Source organism: Jaculus jaculus, unplaced genomic scaffold (assembly GCF_020740685.1).
Source record: "Jaculus jaculus isolate mJacJac1 unplaced genomic scaffold, mJacJac1.mat.Y.cur u25, whole genome shotgun sequence".
Lineage (NCBI taxonomy): Eukaryota > Metazoa > Chordata > Mammalia > Rodentia > Dipodidae > Jaculus > Jaculus jaculus.
Window position 1 is genome coordinate 1119679 of NW_025423515.1, and position 21948 is coordinate 1141626.

The following is a 21948-nucleotide window of genomic DNA, read 5'->3' on the forward strand; positions in this document are numbered from 1 at the left end:
GAGTGGAGTTGGCTATGTGATCTCACAGCAGGGCATTGTGATGTCACAGAGGAGCATTGATATATTACAGTGGAACACTATGATCGCACAGTTGGCAATGTGATGTTTCATTGGAGCATTTTAATGAAAAAATTGACATATGGGAGAATTGTGATGTCCTAGCTTGGAATTAGAATGAGACAACAAGCCATTGTGATATCATGGTGAATCATTATGATATCACAGTGGGGCTTTGTGATGTCATATTTGGGTAGTTTGATGTCAGAGTTGAGCATTGGTATATCACAGTGGTGTATTGTGATGTCACACTTGAGAACTGTGATGTCACAATGGGGCATTGAGTAATTATAGTGGAGCTTTGTGATGTCACTATAAGACATAGTGAGATCACAATTGAGCATAGTATGTGACAGTGGAGTAATGTGATATCACAGTGGAGCATTGTTATTACAGTGGGACATGATGATGTCAGGGTGGGGCAATGTGATATCAAGGTGGGGCATTGTAATGTCACGCTGTGGTTATGTATATTCATAGTGGAGCACTATGATTTCATCTTGAGCATTGTTAAGTAAAGTGGGGATTTCTGATGTCCCTATTGTGAATTTTGATCAGACTGTGATCATTGTGATGCAATAATTGGGCTTTGCAATTTCACTGTTGACTATTGTGATGAGACAGTGAGTTATTGTGACGATACAGTGGGAGATTGTGATGTCACAGCTGAGCACTTTGATGTCACATTGGGGATTTGTGATGTCACAGTGGTACAATGTGAAAATAGAGTGGGGCTTTGTGATGTCACAATAAAGTACTGTGACATCCATGTTGGACATGGTGATGTGAAAATGCTATATTGTGATGAACAAAATAGTTTTCTTATGTCATATGAGAGCATTGTGATGAAATATCTAGGCATTATCCTGAGGAAGTGACTCATTGAGATGTCACAGTGGAATATTACAAAATCTCAGTGGTGATTTTGATATCACAATAGGGCATTGTGACATGGCAATGGGAGATTATGTTATTAGAGTTCAGCTGTGTCATATCACAGTGGGACATTATGATGAGAGAATGGAGCATTGTGATATCAGAGTGAACATCTGTGATATCAGAGTGGGGAACTGTGATGTCACAGAGTGTCTTTGTGATGAACAGTTAAGCATTGCGATATCACAGTGGGGCATTGTGAAATCACATTGGGGTTTTTGATATCACATTAGGATATTGTGAAGTTACAGAAAAGCATTGCTATATCACAGTGCACCATTGTGTTGTTACAGTGATGTCACAATGGGCCTTTGTGCTGTCACAGTGGTCATTGTGAAACTAGAATGGAGCTTTGTGATGTGACAATAGGGTTTTGTGATGTCACAATTGAACATTGGGATGTGACAGTGGGATATTTTGATGTTACAGTGGAGCACTGTAATGTCACAGTGAAGTTATGAAAATTCATAGTATAGCACTGTGATTTCATCATGGAATGTAGTGAAGTAAAAGTAGGGATTTGTGATGTCACTATGGTGCATTTCGATCAGACATTAAGCATGGTGATGCAACAGTTGGGGATTGAGATTTCACTGTTGGGTACTGTGATGAGACAGAAAGGCACTGTGATATGACCATGGGCTTTGTGATGATAAAGTTGATTATTTTGATGTTATATATTTCCAGGGTAGGAGCTTAAGGTGTTAGGTGTGGCTCTTAAGACTCTCAGAGTATCTACAAAGGTGCTCATAGGGGTTGAGTTTCCCTGCTATGGGAGTATTTAAGTAGGCTGAGTGGAATGAAGTACAGGTAGATTCTAAAAGTTAACTAAACACTGTACCCATTCAATCAAAAACAGCCCCAAGTATGTATGCCAGAGTAGTTATTATAACAACCAGATCCTCTATCAACATAGAGGTTAAGATTTCTGGTCTGTTGAGGGATCCAAGTCAGCTTGTGACCAAGTGAAACCCTTCCCTGGGTGCAATCCCAGTTACCTTGGATGATTTCAGTCTCAGTCAAGTTGCTGCCTGGTCGTCAGGCTGCTGTTCTGATTTCTGGAGCTGGGCACTGGCTTTTCCTGCGGGGCAAACCGAGCCTGGCAACTGTGGCCCTTCAGATCAACACACCCGCTGCTGGAACTGCTGCTGCTAAAGCTGCCTCTTCTGGGTCTGTCGCCGCTGCTGCTGAAGCTACTGCTGCTGGGCCCACTGCTGCTGCTGCCTCTGCTGCTGCTGCTGTAGCTGCCACTGCTGGAGCCACCACTGCTGCTGAAGCTGCTGCTGCTGGGTCCACTGCTGCTGCTGACACTGAGGCTGCTGCTGCTGGGTCTGCTGCTGCTGCCTCTGAAGCTGCTGCTGCTGGGCCTGCCTCTGCTGCCAATACTGGATCTGCTGCTGCTGGAGCCATTGTTACTGGTGCAGGAGCTGCTGATGTTGCTGCCAGACTCTGCTCCTGCTTGGGTCCCTCTGTTGGCTCAAGTTGGCATGGCTGGGTCCTGGGACAGCTGCTCTGTTCACTGAAGCTGGGCTCAGGTGGTGGGGGGGGGAGGGAGCCACAGCTGATCTAGTTCTCTCACTGTTCCATGTGTTCTTCTACCTCGTGGTCTGCTCCTCTGTTGCTCACAGCCGCTCTCCCTTCACATTTCTTGAGCTGCAGAGAGCGCCAGTGTGAGTGGAAGCTCCTGCACCTGGCTTTTCCTGTGGCTGGAGCCAAGGCCTGGCGGTCTTCTAGTGCGCCACCACCACCACGGTTGGCGGAGCTGCTGGGGCCACTTTTTCCAGCCTGTGCGGTCTCTGGATGCTCTGGATGCTCTGGATCTCTTCTACTTCTCTGCTGCTGCTTCAATTTCTATACACCTCACTTTTTAGTAAAAGTGTGTATTTTGCTGAGTTTTTTTGGTCATATTTCCCCTCCTAGGCTGCTTTGGCACAGTACCTATGCTGCCATCTTAACCAGAAGTTCCAGTTGGTTATTTTGATGTCGGAGATGAACATTGTGATATCACAGTGTAGTACTGTGATGTAACAATGAGGCACTGCCATGTCACAAAGGGGCTTTGTGTTTTAAAAGTGACTCACTTTGATGTCTCAACAAGTCTTTGTGGTGTCACAGTGGGGCATTGTGAAATAAGAAAAGGGCTTTGTGATATCACAGTGGGACATTATGGATTCACAGAGGGGATTCATTATGTCACATTAGGGTACTATGATGTCACCGTTGATCATTTTTATATCAGATTGGGTCATTGTGCTGTCACTATGGAGCATTGTGATATCACTATGGTGGTTGTGGTGTGACACTGGGGCACTGTGAATTCAGAGTCAGGGTTTTTCATGTCATAATATGGTATAGTGATGTCACATTTGAACATGGTGATGTGATTGTGGTGTATTGTAATGTCACAGTGGAGGATTATTATATCAAACTGTGATACTATGATATCACATTTGAGAATTGTGATGGCATAGAGGGGTTTGGGCTGAACAGTGGAGCATTGTGATATAACAGTGGTGATTGTGAAATCACTGTAGGGCTTTGTGACGTCAAAGTACATTGTTGTGATGTCATAGTCAAACATTGTTATATCATAGGATGACATAATAATTTCACAATGGGAAACTGTGATGTCACAATGGGTCTTTGTGGTGTCACAGTGGGGGGTTTTGAATTCAGATTTTGGGTTTGTCATGTCACAATATTGTATAGTTATGTCACATTGAGTACAGTTATGTGATAGTGAGGTATTATGATGTATCAGTGGGATTCTGTAATGTCAAGAGAGATTATGTAAATTTATTGTGGAGTGCTCTGTTTTCGTCATGGGGCATTGTGAAGTAAAGTGGGGTTTGTGATGTCATTATAGTGCATTTTAAAAATTTTTTTAAAAAATTTATTTATTTATTTATTTGAGATCTACAGACACAGAGAGAAAGACAGATAGAGGGAGAGAGAGAATGGGGACGCCAGGGCTTCCAGCCTCTGCAAACGAACTCCAGACACGTGCGCCCCCTTGTGCATCTGCCTAACGTGGGACCTGGGGAACCGAGCCTCAAACCGGTGTCCTTAGGCTTCACAGGCAAGCGCTTAACCGCTAAGCCATCCCTCCAGCCCATTATAGTGTATTTTTATGAGACAGTGAGCATTGTGATAGGACAGCTGGGCATTGGGGTTTCATTTTGGCTACTGTGATGAGACAGCGAGGCATTATGAGTATACTGTGAGTCATTGTGATGTCATAGAGTATCATGCTGATGTCGCAGTTTGGCATTGTGATACATAGTGGATCATTGTGATGTCACAATGGGCTTTATGATGTCATAGTGGGACATTATGATAGGAGAGTGGGGCTTTGTGGTGTCACTATTGGGTATTGTAACCTCACAGTTGAGCATAGTGATGTTAGAGTTAAGCTATGTGAGTAACAGTGTGGCAATATGATGAGGGAGTGGGACATTGTGATGTTACAGTGTTCTCTCTTTGATATCACAATTTGGTGTTGAAGTCCCAGAGTGGCTCTTTGATTAACCGTGGAGCATTGTAATATCATTGTGGGGTAATGTGATGTTACATTAGGGTTTGTGATTTCACTGTAGAGCATTGTCATATCAGAATGGAGCAATGTGATGTCAGTTTGGCACTGTGGAGTCATAATTGGGTGTTTTGGTGTAACAGTGTTGCATTATGAAATCACAGCAGGCTTCTGTGATGTCACAACATGGTATAGTGATGTCACAGTTGAGAATGTAACGTGTCAGTGGAGTATTGTGATGTCACAGTGGTGAATTGTTATACTACAGTGGGACACTATGAAGTCACAGTGGAGCATTTTAATGTCACGGTGAGGTTATATAAATTCATAATGGAGCACTGTGATTTCTTTGTGAGGAATTGTGAAGCAAAGTGGGTATTTGTGATGTCACTATTGTGCATTTTGATCAGACAGTGAGCATAGCGATGGCACAGTTGGTCTTTGGGATTTCAGTGTTGGGTATTGTGATGAGAGCAAGGCATTGTTATACTACATTGAGTCACTGAGATGTCACATGTTGCTGGATCCCCCTAAACAGCCCTTGTGCATGGGGGTAAGAAGGCATAGAGTCAATGATACAGACTCAGGGAGTCAAGTGAGAAGCTAAAAGCAGACTCGTTTATTGATGAAAACAGACATTTCTATATACCCCTTCCCTGCTTCCCATTGGTCCTTTTGTATACCTCTTCTCTGCTTCCTACTGCTTCTTTCATTGTTTGGCATTGTGTTGTCCCTTTTTCATTGGCTCTTTACCTGAATCAGTGGTGTCCAGGTGTTTAGGCAGGGTTTAGGTTGGCTCACAGGGGAAATAGTCATGCATGTTCTGTAATCTCAGGGCCTTGTCCTAGGGCCCCCTGGCTATGCTTCTCCTACAGATAAGCATTATGATGTTATAGTGGGGCACTGTGATATCACAATGGGGCCCTGTGATGTCAGAATGGGACATTGTAAAATCACAGTGAGGCTTTGTCATGTCACAATAGGGCATTGTGATTTCAGAGATATTACAATGATAGAATGGGGCATTGTGATGTCAGTGTACCTCTCTGATATCACAGTGGGAATTGTGATGATCAATGTAACATTATGATATCCCAGGGTAGCATTGTGAAATCACAGTGGGGCTTTGTGATACAACATTTGGGTATTGTGATGTCATGTCACAGAGGAGCATTGTTAACTCACAGTGAGGCATTATGAAGTCACAGTGGGGCACTGTGAGGTCACAGTGTAGCATTGTGGAGTCACATAGGGCATTGGGAATTCAGAGACAGGCTTTGTCATGTCACAATATTGTATCATTACATCACAGTTGAGCATGGTGATGTGATAGTGAGGTATTGTGGTTTCATAGTGTGGCATTTTAATGTCACAGTGAGGCTATGTAAATTCATAGTGGAGCTCTGTGATTTCATAGTGGGGGCATTATGAAATAAAGTGGAGATTTGTGATGCCACTATAGTGTATTTTATGAGACAATATTATGATATGAGAGTTAGACATTGGGATTTCATTTTGGGTATTATGATGAGATAGTGAAGCATTGTGAGGATACAGTGAATCATTGTGATATTACAGATGAGCACTCTGATGTGATATCACAGAGTGGAAATATCATGCCACAATGGGGCTTTGTGATGTCACAGTGGGACAATGTGAAATCAGAGTGGGGCTTTGTGATGTTACAATCAGGTATTCTGACATCACTGTTGACCATGGAGATGTGACAGTGTTGTATTGACATTCAACAATGGATCATTTCTATATTACAGTGGAACACTGTGATGTCACAGTGGGGTGTTGTGAAAACACAGTGGGTTTTGTGATATCACAATAAGAGATTGTGTCATCACAGTGTGACACTATGATGTTACAGTTCAGCTCTGTGATGTTAAAATGGGACACTCTGATAAGAGAGTGGGGGATTGTGATGTCATAATGGTGCTCTGTGATGAACAGTGGAGCATCGTGACATTACAGTGGGGAAGTTAAAAACAATGTGGGACTTTGTGATGTCACATTAGAGTATTATGATGTGACAGTTGGATATATTTATATCAGAGTGGGACATTGTGATGTCATAGTGGGGTCCAGTGATGTCACAATTTGTTTGATGTCACAGTGAGCATTGCAAAATCAGAGTGGGGCTTTGTGATGTCAAAATAAGGTATTGTAATTCACAGTTGAGCATTGTGATGAGACACTGGGATTTTTGATGTCACAGTAGAGAATTATTATTTCACAGTGGGGCATTTTGAAATCATAGTGGTCCTTTGGATGTCACATTAGTTTACTATGATATCACAGTAAAGCATTGTTATAACACAGTGGGATATTGAGATGTCACAGTGGGGCACCAAATGTCACAATGGGGCTTTGTCATGTCACCAAGTGGCATTGTAAAAACAGATGTAACAATAGGATGTTTTGACAACACAGTTGAATATTGTCATGTGACATTGATTATTGTTATGTCAAAGTGGAGCATTGTTTTATCAGAGTGGGACACTGTGATGTCTCAGTGGAGCAATGTGATGTCATAGTGGGTTATCATTATATCATAGTGGGGCATTGTGATGAACAAGTTCGTTTTATTTTGACATACTGGGGCATTTTGAAGTCGTAGCTGGGCATTATCATAAGAAAGTGAGCCACTGTGATGTCACAGTAGAGCATTTTGAAATCACAGTGGGGCTTTTAAATGTCACAATATGGTATTGTGATGTCACAGTTGAATATTATGACGTTACAGTTAAGCTCTGTGATGTCAGAGCGAGAATTATGATGAAAGAGTGGGGCATTGTGATGTCACAGTGGACTTTCATTATATCACAGTGGGGAATTGTGATGTCATAGAGGGATTTTTATGATGAATAGTGGACCATTGTAATATCACAGTGGGGCACTGTGAAATCACAGTGAGGCTTTGTTATGTCATATTAGTGTATTGTGATATCACAGAGGAGCACTGTCATATCACAGTGGGCAATGTGATGTCACAATAGGTGCCACTTTGTGGTGTGATGGTGAGGCATTGCAGAAGCAGAGTGGGGCTTTGTCTTGTTAAAATAGGGTATTGTAACGTGACAGTTGAGCAATGGGTTGTGATATTGGTTAATGTGATGTCACAATGGAGAATTGTTATATCACAGTGAAAAACTGTGATGTCACTATGGGACATTGGATTAAAAAGTTGGCTTTATTATGCCATATGAGAGCATTATGTCATACCTGGGCATTATCATGAGGCAGTGAGCCCCTGTAATTCACAGTGGAGCATTGTGATATCACAGGTCAGCATTGTGAAAATGCAGTGGGGCTTTCTTATGGCAAAATAGGGCCTTGTGATAGCACAGTGGGACAATATGATATTACAGTTCATCTCTGTGATGTCACAGTAGGACATTACATTGATGCAGTGTATCATTGTGATGTCAAATATAAACACTGTAATGTCTCAGTGAGGCATTGTGATTAATGATTTTATATTATTATGTCATATTGGAGCATTATGATGTCATACCTGGGCATTAACATGAGACAGTGAATCATTGTGATATCACAGTGGAGCATTGTGAAATCTCAGTGAGGCTTTTTGATATCACAATAGGGCATTGTGATATCACTGTGGGACATTATGATGTTGCAGTACAGCTCTTCAATGTCACAGTGGGTCATTATGATAAGATAATGAGCATTCTGATGTCACAGTACACCCTGTGATATTACAGAGGGGCTTTGTGATGTCACATTAGGTTATTGTGATGTGACAGTAGACCACTGTGACATCACAGTGAGATATTATGATGTCACAAAGGAACATTGTGATTAAGAGTGGAGCATTATGATATCACAGTGTGGCACTGCGAAATCACAATTGGGATTTGTGATGTCCTGTTAGAGTCATGTGATGCTACAGTAGAGTATTGTTATATTAAAGTGGGACATTGGAATGTCACAGTGGGGCAATAGGATGTCACAATGGGGCTTTGTGGTGTCATTGAGCTTCATTGTGAAATCAGGGTGAGGCTTTGTGATGTCACCAACAGTTATTGTGACATCATAGCTGAGCATTGTGAGGTTACATTAGGTATTGTGATGTCACAATCGAGCATTAATATATCACAGTGAAATACTGTGATACCCCAGTGGGGCAATATGATATCACAGTGGGGCAGTGTGTTGTTATATTAGGGCATTTTGATGAACAAGTTCTTTTACTATGTTATATAGGAACATTGTGATATGGCTATTATCATAAGACAGGGAGTCATTGTGATGTCACAGTAGGCATTGTGAAATCTCAATGGGGATTTTTAATGTCACAGTATGGCATTGTGATGTCACAGTGTGACATTATATTACAGTTCAGCTCTGTGATGTCACAATAGAACATTACAATGAGAGAGTGGATCATTATATTGCACATTGTGGAATTGCAATTTCATAGAGGCACTTCATGATGAACAGTGGATCAGTGTTATATCACAATGGGGCTTTGTGATATCACATGGTTGAACATTGTTATATAAAAGTTGGGCATTGTGATGTCACAGGATCACTGTGATGTCATAGTGAGTCCCTGTGATGTCACAATGAGGCTTTCTGGTGTCACTGTGGGCATTGTGAAATCAGAGTGGGGCTTTGTGATATCACAATCAGGTTTTGCATTGTGATGTAACAGTTTGGCATTTGGATGTCACAGTGGATTATTGTTATATCACAGGGTGACCTTGTGATGTCACTGTGGGGCAATGTGATGTTATATTGAGGCATTGTGTTATCACAGTGGGACATTATGATGAACAAGTTGATTTTTTTATGTCATATAGGAACACAGTAATGTCATAGTTGGACATTATCCTTAGACAATGAGTCATTGTGATGTTACAGGGGGCATTGTGAAATTACAGTGGGGCTTATGATATCACATTATGGTGCTGTGATGTCACATTGAAACATTGTTCTAAACAATGGGTCATTGTGGTGTCACAGTAGTGACTTTTGATGACACAGTTGAGAATTGTCATGCAATATTGGGTATTGTTATGTCACAGTGGATCATTGTTATCACAGTGGGACAAAGTGATGTCATACAGGGCATTGTTATGTTACAGTGGACCATTGTAATGAACAAGTCGTTTAAATTATGTCATAAGGAAAGATTTTTATGTCATAGCTGAGCATTGCCATGGAAAATGAGTCATTGTGATGTCATAATGGAGCATTGTGACTTCGCAGTGGTGCTTTGTGATGTCACATTGGGACATTATGATGTTACAGATCAGCTCTGTGATGTCACAGTGGGACATTATTATGAGAGAGTAGGGCATTATGATGTCACATTAGATCTTTGTGATATCACAGTTGAACATTGTTACGTGGCAGTGGTATATTTAATGTCATGTGCAACATTGTAGTAGGACATTGGGGCATTATGATGCCACATTGGAGTATCTTTATGTCATAGTGTGGCTTTGTGATATCACAGTGGAGCACTGTGACATTACAGTGGGGCATTGTCATATCATAATGGGGCTTTGAGATGTCACAATTGGGCACTGTGATGTCACAGTGGCACATTATAATGTTATATTGGGGCTCTGTGATATCATAGTTGAACAGCATAATGAAGGATTGAGGTATTGTAATGTCACAGTGGACCATTATGGTAAGACAGTGGGTAACTGTTATCACATTGAAGTTTTATGATGAAACAGTTGAGCATTGTGTTATCACAATGTGGCATTGTGAAATCACAGTGGGGCTTTGTGATGTCACATTAGGGTACTGTGATGTCAACATGGACATCATGTTGTAACACTGGGTTATTGCAATATGAGAGTTGAGCATGATGATGTCACAGTGGAATATTTTGATGTGTCAGTGGAGCACTGTGATATCAACATGGACTCTTTTGAAGAGACTGGCACTTGTTAATGTCACAGTAGGGCATTGTGATGTTACAGTGGGGCATTGTGGTGTGACAATAGGGAACTGTAATGGGATAGTTGTGTATGATGATATCACATTCTTGCATTGTGATGTGATAGTTGGCCATTGTGATGTGGCAGAAGAGTATAGTAGTGTAACATTGATGCATTGTGATATGAGAGAGATGAGTTGTGATATCACAGTGGATCATTATGATATCACAGTGGGGCATTGTGAAATCACACTTGTGCTTTCTGATGTCACAATAATGCATTGTTATGTAAGAGTGTGGAAGTATGATGATACAGTAGGGCTTTGTGATGTCACATTGGACTCTGATGTCAAAGTGGAGTTTTAAAAATATTTTATTTATTTATTTTTATTTGACAGAGAGGGGGGGGGAATGTGCTCACCAGGGCCTTTAGCCACTGCAAATTAACTCCAAAGGTGTACACCCCCTTGTGCATTTGGCTAACATGGGTCTTGGGGAATTGAACCTGGCTCCTTTGGCTTTGCAAGTGAACACTTTAACTGCTAAGCCATTCCTCCAGCCCAAAGTGGAGTTTTGTGAAATTTCAGCTGGGTTTTGTGATATCACAGTTGGTTATTAAGATATTGCAGTGTGTCATTTTGATGAGATAGTAATGTATTGTGTTAAAAACATCTGGCATTGTGACATCACGGTTGGGCATTACGATGCTATTGATGGGCATTGTGATGTCACAGTGTAATATTGGGATATCACAGTTCAAACTGGTATATGGGAACTATAATGTTATAGTGGAAATTTGTGATGTGACAATGGGACTTAGTGATGTCACTGTGGAGCATTGTGATATGGCAGTGGGGTATTGAGATAATGCAGTTGAGTACTGTGATGACAAAGTGGTATATTGTTATGTCATAGTTGGGCATTGCTATTTCAAACTTGGGCATTATAATTCCTTAAAGGTGTGTTGTGATATGACAGTGTGGTATTATGTGTTGCAAAGGGGCACTGTGAGACCACAGTGAGGCATTGTGATATCACAGTTGAGCATTGTGATGTGACAGTGGGCCTTGTGATGTCACAGTTGTGTGCTATATTGTCACAGTGGGCTTTGTGTTTTCACACTGGCACAATGTGATCTCACAATTGAGTATTGTGTTGTGACAGTGTGGTATTTTGATGTCACAGTGGAGTATTTATATTAGGGTGGTGCATTGTGATGTCACAATGGGGCTTTGAGGTGTCACAGTGGGGCCTTGTGAAATCAGAGTTGGGCTTTGTAATGTCAAAACAGGTTATTGTAATGTCACAGTTTAGCATTGTGATGTGACAGGGTATTGTGATTTCACGTTGTGGTTATGTAACTTCACTGGGAGCACTGTGATTTCAGACTGAGGCATTGTGAAGTAAAAGTGGGATTTTTGATGTCACTATTAGGCATTTTCATCACATAGTGGGCATTGTTATGTGACAATTGGGCATTGGTATTTCACTGTCAGGTATTGTGATGAGACAGTGCGGTATTGTGATTTAATATTGGGGTTTGTAATGACAAAGTGGGTCATTGTGATGTCCCAGTTGAGCTTTTTGATGTGACAGTGGGGCATTGTAAAGCCACAGTAGGGCATTGTGATGAACACATTTGGTCTTCTTATGTCACATCAGAATATTGTGATGTCATAGCTTGATATTGTCATGAGACAATGAGTCACTGTGATGTCACAGTTGGACACTGTGATGTGGCAGTGGGGTAGTGTGATGTCACATGCAACATTGTGGTAGGACAGTGGGGCATTATAATGTCACAGTGGAGCATTGTCATATCCCAGTGAGGCATTGTGATATCACAGTAGGGCATTGTGAAGTTATAGTGAGGCTTTGTGATGTCATAATAGCACACTGTGATGTGACAATGGGACATTATGATGTTACAGTGGGGCTATGTGATGCAAAAATGGGACGTTATGATGAGAAAGTGGGGCATTTTGATGTCACAGTGGAACATTGTGATATCATAGTGGGGAATTATGGTGACACACTGGGGCTTTGAGATGAAACAGTGAAGAATTGTGATATCACAGTGGTGCCCTGTGAAATCACACTGGGGCTTTGGGATGTCACATTACAGCACTCTGATATCACAGCAGGTATTGTGTTGTAACACTGGGTTATTGTGATGTGACAGTTGGGCATGATGATGTCACAGTGGAACATTGTGATGTGTCAGTGAAGCATTGTGATATCAACATGGGGCATTTTCAAGAGACTGTACTGCTTGCTGATGTCACCATACAGCATTGTGATGTCACAGAGAGACATTGTGATTTGATAATGGGGCATTGTGATGTCACATTTTGTCATTGTGATGTGGCAGAAGGGTATAGTGGTTTCACAGTATTTCATTGTGATGTGACAAGTGGGACATTATGATGAGACAGTGGAGCAATGCTACAGTAGGCATTGTGATTAGAGAGTGGGATATTGTGATATGACAGATGGGCATTGTGATTTCAGTGTGGTAATGGCATTGTATAACAGTTCGAGATTGTAATGTTATTGTGGGGAGTTTTGGTGTGACATTGGGCCTTTGAGTTGCCAAACTGGGGCTTTGTGGTGTCACAATGAAACATTGTGATGTCACCGTGGGTTATGGGTTATGGTGATATGACAGTGGGGTTTTGAGATATGACAGTGGAGTATTGTGACATCCACAGAAGGGCCCTGTGATGTTATGTGGGGTATTTTGATGTCACATGCGATATTGTGGTGTCACTGTGCTACATTTTGATGCCACAGTTGGGCATTGTGATTTGATAATTGGGCATTAAGATGTCTTAATTGGGTGTTGTGATATGACAGTGGGGTATTGTTTTGAGGTAGTGAGGCACTATGATGAGACATTGGGGCATTGTACTATCACAGTTGATTATTGTGATACGATAGTAGGACATAGTGATGTCACAGTGGAACATTGAGATATCATAGTGGGACCTTGTAATTTCATAGCATTGTATTTTGATTTCACATCAGGGTTTTGTGACATCACAATGTGACATTATGATGAAGCTGTTCAGTACTATAATGTCATGTCATAGTCCACCATTGTGATGAGACAGTGGGTCACTCTGATGCCACAGTTTGGCACTGTCATGTGACAGTTGGCTATTGTTTTCTTTCTTTCTTTTTCTGTTCTTTTTTTTTTTTTTTTTTGCAGCAAGCCCAATAGGCTTACCTTTTTATGAAAGAGAAAAAGAGACAGAAAGAGAGAATAATTGGCATTCCAGAATGTCCAGCTTCTGCAATCAAACTCCAGACTGTGTTCCCCCTTGTGTGTATGCATGATCTTGTGCACTTGCATCACTGTGCGTCTGCCTTTTATGGGATCTCTAGAGTCAAATATGAGTCCTTAGGTTTCATATACAACTGCCTTAGCCACTAAGCCATCTCTTCAGCTCCCATATGGTTTCACAGAGGGGTATTGTGATGCCACACTTGGCCATTTGAGTTGACAGTTTGACATTGTGATAGCGTAGTGGGACACTGTTATGTCACAGGGTGGCCTTGTGATTTGACTATGGAGCATTGTGATGTCACAGTAGGGTATTGTGATATCACTGTGGGGCATTCTTATGTCACTGTCAGTCATATTGATATGACATTGGCCATGTGATATCACAACTGGTTAGTATGATGTCAGAATAGGGGATTGTGATGTCACAGTGGAGCATTGCAATACCATAGTGGGGCATGGTTATGTCACATTGGGGCTTGGTGATGCCACAATGGGGCACTGTAATGCTATGGGAGGCATTATGATGCAATGCCCTGGCATTGTGTTGCATATGGTGATATCACAGATGGGCATTGTGATATGACACTTGGGCATTGTGAAGACAAAGAAAGTACATTGATTTCACAGAGGCACATTTTGATGACACAGTTAAGTACTATAATGTCATATTAACATTATGATATCACAGTGGTGAATTATGATGGGACAGTGGGGTGTTGTGATTCACAGTTGGCCACTGTGATTTGACAGTTTGGCATTGTGATGTCATAGCTGGGAATTGTTATATAACAGTGGGGTATTGTGATGTCACAGAAGGGTATTGTGATATCACTGTGGGGCATTCCTATGTCACAGTTAGGCATAGTGATATGACAGTATTGTATTGTGATTTCACAGTGGATCATTGTCATATCACAGTGGGGCATTGTGATCTCAAAGTGGAAATTGTGAGAGAGAAAAATTGTTATGTCACAGTGAGTCATAGTAATGTCACAGTGGGACATTGTGATAAGACAGTGGGCAATGTGAAGAGAGAATGGGACATTGTTATGTCACAGTTGGGCATTGTGAAGTGACAGTAAGGTACTGTGATGTCACTGTTTGACATTGCATGGGACAGTTGGTTAATGTCATGTCATAGTGTGTAATTGTGATGAGATAGTGGGTATCATGATGTTTCAGTAGATCATTGTCATGTCACATTTGGGCTTTGTGAAATTACAGTGGGGCAATGTGATTTCACATTGGTACTTTGCGTTGTCACAGTGGGGTATTGTGATATGACAGTGAAGTTTAGTGATGCCACAGTTTTGATCATTATGATTGTACAATTTGGCATTGCGATTTGATAGTTTTGCATGGTGATGACACTATATGGCATTGTGATGAGTGAATGGGGTATTGTAACATCACAGTGGGGCATTGTGATGAGACCATAGTCATTTTGATGTCAGTTTGTTTCATTGTGATGTCACAGTGGTGATTTGTGATATCATACTGAGGAAATTTATGAGACAATGAAGCATTGTAATGTTTACTGGGGTAGTGTGATGTCACTTTTAAATACTGTGGTATAACGGTTGACTATTATGATGACAACAGTGGGACATTGCCATATCACAGTGGGGAATTGTGATGTCATAGGGATGTATTGTGATGAAACACTGGGGCATTGTGATGTGTCAGTAGGCATTTTGATGTCATAGTGGGGCATTGTGATGTCCCTGCACATTGTGATGTGTTGGTGGGGCATTGTGATGTCATCTTGTGGTATTGACATTTCACAATGGGGTATTGTATAGAGGTATGTGGCATTGTAATGTCATGGAGGGGATTATGATGTCATAGTGGGCTATTGTGATGATACAGTGGAGCACTGTGATGTAATATTGTCTACTGTAATGTGACAGTGGGTTATTACGGTATCATACATGGGCATTGTCATGAGACTATGAATCATTGTGATTTGATGGTGGTGCATTGTGATATCACAGTGGGACATCGTGATATCAATGTTGGGCATTGGGTTGAGACACTGAGACTTTGTATTGTGATGTTGCAGTGGTACATTGTGATGAGATAGTAGTGCATTGTGATGTCACCATAGCACATTTTGATTTGCCATTGGGACATTATGATGTGACATTGGGATTTTTTTAATATAAGGCATGATGATGCAATAAGTTCTTATGACTGTGAAGCACTGTGAGGACACAGTAGGGCACTGTGCAATGACAGTGAGCTTTTGTGAACCAACAGTATTTTGCATTGTTTTCTTGAGACAGGGTTTCTCACTGAACCTGTAGCTTGCCATTTTTTGCAAGACTGATTGGCCTCCTCTTTCTGCTCCCTCTTTGAGGTTCCAGACAATCATGCCATGCCCTGCTATCTACATGGGTGGCTGGGATAGAACTCATGTCTCCATGCCAGTGTATTAAGCATTTCTACACATTGAGCAATATACCAGACCCTGATTTATGTTATTTTTTAACAACTGATTTATTTATTTATGTATTTTATTTGAGAGAGAGAAGGAGGCAAAGAGAGGGGAAGGGAATGGGTGTGGCAGGGCATCCAGCCACTGCAAATGAACATGCATGACACATGTGCCCCTTGTGTATTTGGCTAACATGGGTTCTAAGGAATTGATCCTGAGTCCTTTGGCTTTGCAGACAAGAGTCTTAAGCACTAATACATCTATCCAATCCCATTTTATATTTTTAGTGCATTTTTTTGTTTGTTTGTTTGTTTTCCAAGAAGGGTCTTGCTCTAGCCTCCTAGTCCAGACTGACCTGGAATTCACTATGCAGTCTCAGGGTGGCCTTAAAATCATGGTGATCCTTCAACCTCTGCCTCTCAAGTGTTGGGATTAAAGGTGTGGGACACCATGCCCGGCTTTTGCTTTATATCCTTAATTATAATTTTATTTATTTATTTATTTATTTATTTATTTATTTATTTATTTATTTATTTTGGGTTTTCATGGTAGGGTCTCACTCTGGCCCAGGCTGTCCTGGAATTCACTATGTAGTCCCAGGGCAGCCTCAAACTCATGAAAATCCTCCTACCTCTGCCTCCTGAGTGCTGGGATTAAGGCATGCTAATTTTATTTACTCTGTACATATTTGAAAGGAGCCCAGCTTCTCCCAACCACCAATGATTCCTGAATAAAATCTCCATATATCTAAGCTTCGTAGTTCCTGTACACATGCATACAACTGCTATCTGTCCCCTGAATACAAATATATCATCTGTTACTAGGTGTTTAAAGAAAAATACTCTATTTACCTTGACTGTCAACATACCAGGGCTACACCTATGCACACAACTCAAATACAAACATGTATTTGAATCAAAAATATACAACCAACTACTTAGGAAGACTCAATACATTATTATTAATGATGTGCTTATAACAATGTCCACAACATAGTATGTGCCATGTGTGAATCCTCAATTTATAAGCAGTGAAGACAGGAAAAAAGAGAATGCTTCCTACCCTTGGATATGTCCCCATTTATCTATACATGAGAGATTCATTTTCTTCTTCAGCCTCACTAGATATTGGAAGTTCATCTGATAATCTTATGAACAACTTTCTCGCCTGAGTAATCTTTGTTTACCATAGAAATCCTTTGATTGGATCCTAAAACAGTATTAAAAAATGAATGATGAAACAGACTTCCCCCTCATTTTTATTGGGAACCAACCAGATGTCATTGTTTGCTAATGACTGGCCAGGTTAAAAAAAACTGCCAAAATGTTTTCTGAATTATCAGGTATACTAGTATACATTTAAGTAGCAATAAATTAGTGATTCAATTCCCCATATATTTACCAACATTTGTCCTTATACTTTTAATTTACTAGTGCCAAAGGCAAATGATGTCCAACATGATTTCATGTGCTCAGATGCTGCTCACATATTCTCTTTGGTAAAACCAATAATCATTTCTTGTTGAATTTTCTTTTACTGTGTTTTTAGAAGTGTATTTTTTGTTTTGAAGATATTACTGTTTTTTCAATAATGCACGTTTCAAACATGTTTCCAATTCTATAGTTTGCCATTTCTTCTTTTTGGGAGACCAGAGGGGCTGGGGACAGAGTCCTGTGTGGGAGTGTTTGCGTTGCAAGCACAAAGCTGTAGATTATACTCAAGACAAGGTTGGGGCTACGGAGTGAGTTCTAGGTCAGCCTGGGCTAGAATGAAATTCTATCATGAAAAACAGTACCAAAAAGAAAGGAAAGGAAGAAAAGGCCAATGATCAATAATGTTAATAATCATGAGAATTCAAATCAACACCCCAATCACATGCTATTGAGCCTCATATCTTAGCAGAAATTTAGATCACTCAACAGAATTTGCAGCAGAATAATTTCAGCAGAAACTAACAAAATAATTTTAGATAGTTTAGTTAGGAATATTATCATTTAAGAACCTATGCAAATATTCAACATAACACATATTTTAAAATTTAAATTTAGAAGTGAGCTGTGGGCAATTCTGCTAGTGCAGGACTATTCTCCAAGCTACTAAGGATGTAGTGGTCATTTGAATGTAAACGTCCCCAATAGCCTCAAGTAGTATTGATTAAGCTTCCTGCTAAGTTTCCAGCTAGTGGAGTCTTAGGAAGTGGAACCTTTCTATAAGAAGTATATTGCTTTGGGTTGACCTTGGGGTAGAGGAGTCCAACCCTACTATGTGTTCAGAGTCAGAATGTGCCAAATCAGCTTCTAGTATTAATTTGTGATATTAAAATACTATCAAGAAGTAAAACAGAATGGCATTTAAATTAAATTGAATAGTCTATGAAGCTTACAAATGTATCAGAAGAACTGCCATTACCTCACATGTTATTGACAACAAAAAATGTGGGGATCCTCTGATTATACTCACCATCCACGGCTACTTTTGAGACTAACCCACAGGCTTTATTTAGTCTAATAGTTCAATGACATCATGGGCTAGCTGTAGAGTACTGTCTTGAGGGAAATAAAAGAGGAAGGTAGGTATGAAGAGAACCCCAGCTTGGGTGAACTGTTTTTAAACAATAGCAAAAGGTAACATACTGCCATAAGAATTGGAGAGACTGTGTTCCACATTCTTATATTTTATTATCACCATATTAATTATACTTAACAATGGATTTCTTTTCTTTTCTTTTTTCTCAATTTTTTAAACATTTTCCATGATTATAAAAAATATTCCATGGTAATACCCTCCCTCCCTCTCTCCTTCCCCCCGTTGAAATTCCATTCTCCATCATATCCCCTCCCCATCTCAATCAGTCTCTCTTTTAATTTAGTGTCATGATCTTTCCCTCCTCTTCTGATGGTCTTGTGTAGGCAGTGTCAGGCACTATGAGGTCATGGATATCGAGGCCATTTTATGTCTGGAGGGAGTACATTGTAAGGAGTCCTACCCTTCCTTTGGCTCTTACATTCTTTCCACCACCTCTTCTGCATTAGACCCTGAGCCTTGGAAGGTGTGATCGAGATGTTACTCAGTACTCTAGTCACTTCTTTCCAGCACTATGATACCTTCTGAGTCATCCCAAGGTCACTACCATCTGAAAAGAGAAGATTCTCTACCAAAAGTGAGAATAACATTAATATAAGGGTATGAATATTAACTGAAGTGCTTACTGGAGAGTTTGATAAGCATAGTATATATACTTAACCAGACATCAGCAGATATTACACCCCTAGGACTCATGACTACCCCTGTTTTAAGTTTTCAGTATCAGGGATGTATTCCCTCCCATGGAGCGGGCCTCCAGTCCAATTGGATGGCAGTTGGTTTCCACCATGATAGACGTGCCACTATTGCACCCATTGGCTCATTTGGCCTGGATGCCTAATTATAAGGCTTGCACTGTCCACTGCTGAGTATCTTCACTGGTGATTTCTCTTTCTCCCATTGAACTGCATGTAGACTGGCTTCTTCCAGCTTTCTGTCAGCTATTCTACATGGAGGCGGTTGTCAGCTCATTTCCAGCAGGATTTCTCAGTGGCCTTGCAGCCCAAAATTGTGGAGTCTTCAGCAATAGGGTCTTACCATCAATTCCTGGTGGGAAACCAAGGCAATAGCATATAATGTTTTGGGGGCATCATGGACCTCCCTGGCCAACAACTCACTGGAAAGTGTCCCATCACTAGCACTGAAAATTTTCTAGCAATGATCTATGGCTCCTGAGTGTTCGATTCTCCAAAACCAGAGGATTCCATATGATTTATTTATATCCTCTTAGATTTTGATTAGCCCTCCTTCCACCTTTTCTGTACTCAATCTCCTCCCCTGACCTCACTTTGGGCCTTTTCACCCACGTTAATCTGTTCTTCTATTTACATATATATAATACCAACCTATTAAGGACCCTCCTCCCTTCCCTTCTCTTAACTTTGTATCTCTTTTTTAGCTTACTGGCCTCTGCTACTGAGTTTTTCTCTTCTCACACACAAGCCCAATCATCTGTAGCTAGGATCCATATAGGAGAGAGAACATGTGATGCTTGGCTTTCTAGGCCTGGGTTACCTCACTTAGTATAATCCTTTCCAGATCCTTCCATTTTCTGCAAATTTCATCACTTCATTTTTCTTTACCGCTTAGTAGCACTCCATGGTATAAGTGTGCCACGTCTTCACTATCCACTCATCAGTTGAGGGACATCTAGGCTGGTTGCATTTCCCAGCTATTATAAATTAAGCAGCAATAAACATGGTTGAGCATGTACTTCTAAGGAAATGGGATGAATCCTTAGGATATATGCCTAGGAGTGCTATAGCTGGGTCAAATGGTAGATCAATCTTTTGCTCTTTTAGGAACCTCCACACTGTTTTCCACAATGGCTGGACCAGATTGCATTCCCACCAACAGTGTAGAAGGGTTCTTTTTCCACAGCCCCACCAGCATTTATGATCATTTGTTTTCATGATGGAGCCAATCTGACAGGAGTGAGATGGAATCTCAATGGAGTTTTAATCTGCATTTCCATGATGACTAGGGATGTAGAAAAATTTTTTTAGATGCTTATATGCCATCTGTATTTCTTCTTTTGAGAACTCTCTATTCAGCTCCATAGCCCAATTTTTAATTGGCTTGTTTGATTTTTTATCATTTAACTTTTTGAATTCATTCTATATCCTAGATATTAATCCTCTATCAGATATATTGGTGGCAAGGATTTGTTCCCATTCTGTAGGTTGCCTCTTTTCTTTATTCACAGTGTCCTTTGCAATACAAAATCTTTGTAATTTCATGAGGTCCCAGAGATTAATCTGTGGTTTTATTGCCTGAGCAATTGGGGTTGTATTCAGAAAGTCTTTGCCAAGACCAATATGTTGAAAAGTTTCCCCTACTTTATCCTCTAGCAGTTTCAGAGTTTCAGGTCTGATGTTAAGGTTTTTAATCCATTTGGACTTAATTCTTGTGCATGGAGACAGAGAGAGAATAATCTATTTTCATCCTTCTACAGATACATATCCAATATTCCCAACACCATTTGCTGAAGAGGCTGTGTTTTCACCAATGAGTTTTTTGTCATTTTTATTGAATATCATGAGGCTATAGCTACCTGAACTTACATCTGGGTCCTCTATTCTGTTCCATTGATCTACATATCTGCTTTTGTGCCAGTACCATGCTGTGGTTACTATAGCTCTGTAGTATAGTTTAAAATCAGGTATGGTGATACCACCAGCCTTATTTTTGTTGCTCAGTATTATTTTAGATATTTGAGTTTTTTTGTGATTCCAAATGAATGTTTGGATTGTTTTTTCTATTTTCATGAAGAATGCCTTTGGAATTTTGATGGGGATTGCATTAAATGTGTAAATTGCTTTTGGTAAGATTGCCATTTTCACAATATTGATTCTTCCAATCCAGGAACAAGGGATGTTTTTCCACTTCCTAGTGTCTTCTGCAATTTCTCTATTGAGTGTTTTAAAGTTTTCATTGTACAGATCCTTTACTTCCTTGATTAGGTTTATCCCAAAGTAATTTATTTCCTTTGTTGTAATTGTGAATGGGAGTGATTCTCTGATTTCATCCTCTGTGTGTTTGTTTTTAGCATATATGAAGGCTACTGATTTCTGTGTATTGATTTTGTATCCTGCTACACGGCTGTAGGTTTTTTATCAGCTCTAACAGTTTGCTGGTAGAGTCTTTAGGGTCCTTTATATATTCATGTCATCTGCAAGTAATGATAA